The sequence below is a fragment of the Octopus bimaculoides genome, chromosome 30, assembly GCF_001194135.2.
Source record: "Octopus bimaculoides isolate UCB-OBI-ISO-001 chromosome 30, ASM119413v2, whole genome shotgun sequence".
NCBI lineage: Eukaryota > Metazoa > Mollusca > Cephalopoda > Octopoda > Octopodidae > Octopus > Octopus bimaculoides.
In genome coordinates, this window is record NC_069010.1 from 9,986,508 (window position 1) to 9,987,677 (window position 1,170).

The window sequence follows — 1,170 nt, forward strand, 5'->3', positions numbered from 1 at the left end:
ACGAAACACCTGTGTTAGAATGGGGGTAGCTGATGAAGGAAGATGTTCTCTATGTGGCCTGTGTGTTTTCTGTACTCTGGTTATTATTATGTTTTTGTCTACGTTTTGTTTGCAACGTCCTGTACCCAGATATGTACCTATATATACAGGTAGATGAAGGTATGCACATACTTGTACGTATATATGCATATACTCATTTATTATTTGTATTATATATATATATATATATATATATATATATATATGAGAAATATTGGTATCCAGAAGACCCAAGGTGGCAGGTAAGGCTATGGAAGGACCGTCGTTAGACTCTCGGTTCGGTAATAATACGAGTGAGGAGTTTGATGTGTGTCTTGTGTGAGTATGTATATGTTAAGTAAAACGAGACAAGACCAAAAGGCTGTGTGGAATTTATAGGACATTTATGAAGAGAAAGTTAGTATTTCAGCTGTTCCTGGGATATGAGGGATATCCCTTCATCAGAGACAATATGAGAGAGTTAACTAGAGGGAGTTGTTTTGGAAAAGGATGGATATAGGAAGTATTAAGGAAAATAAGAGAATAAACAAAAATAAAAGTAAAAATATAAGTAGGATGTGTTTTTAGTTTTATTTTTGTTCTCATATTTCCCTTTCTACTTCCTGTATTCATCCTTCCTATATTCATAGAATAAATACTAAACTTACAAAGTCCTGGGGTCGATTTATTCGACTAAAGATGGCTCCAGCATAGCCGCGGTCAAATGAGTGAAACAAGTAAAAGTATGTGTATATATACACACGTGTGTGTGTGTGTATGTGGAACGCAACTCATACTAAATTAGTATTAGCAAGTACGTTTTATACATACATATATATATATAAAGACAACAACATTGTTGACAGTGACATCGAAACTTAAGCCCCCAGTGACGATGGCTCAACTTGAAACTTCGAAGTCATTTGCAATAATAACCTTGTTTAACTATATTTATTCTTTTACTCTTTCACGTGTTTGTCATTTGACTGCCGCCATGCTGGAGCACCGCCTGTAGTCGAACAAATCCATCTCAAGACTTATTCTTTGTAAGCCTAGTACTTATTCTATCGGTCTCATTTACCAAACCGCTAAGTTACAGGGACATAAACACACAGGAAAACTATTTTTATTATAATTGAACATGAATATTAT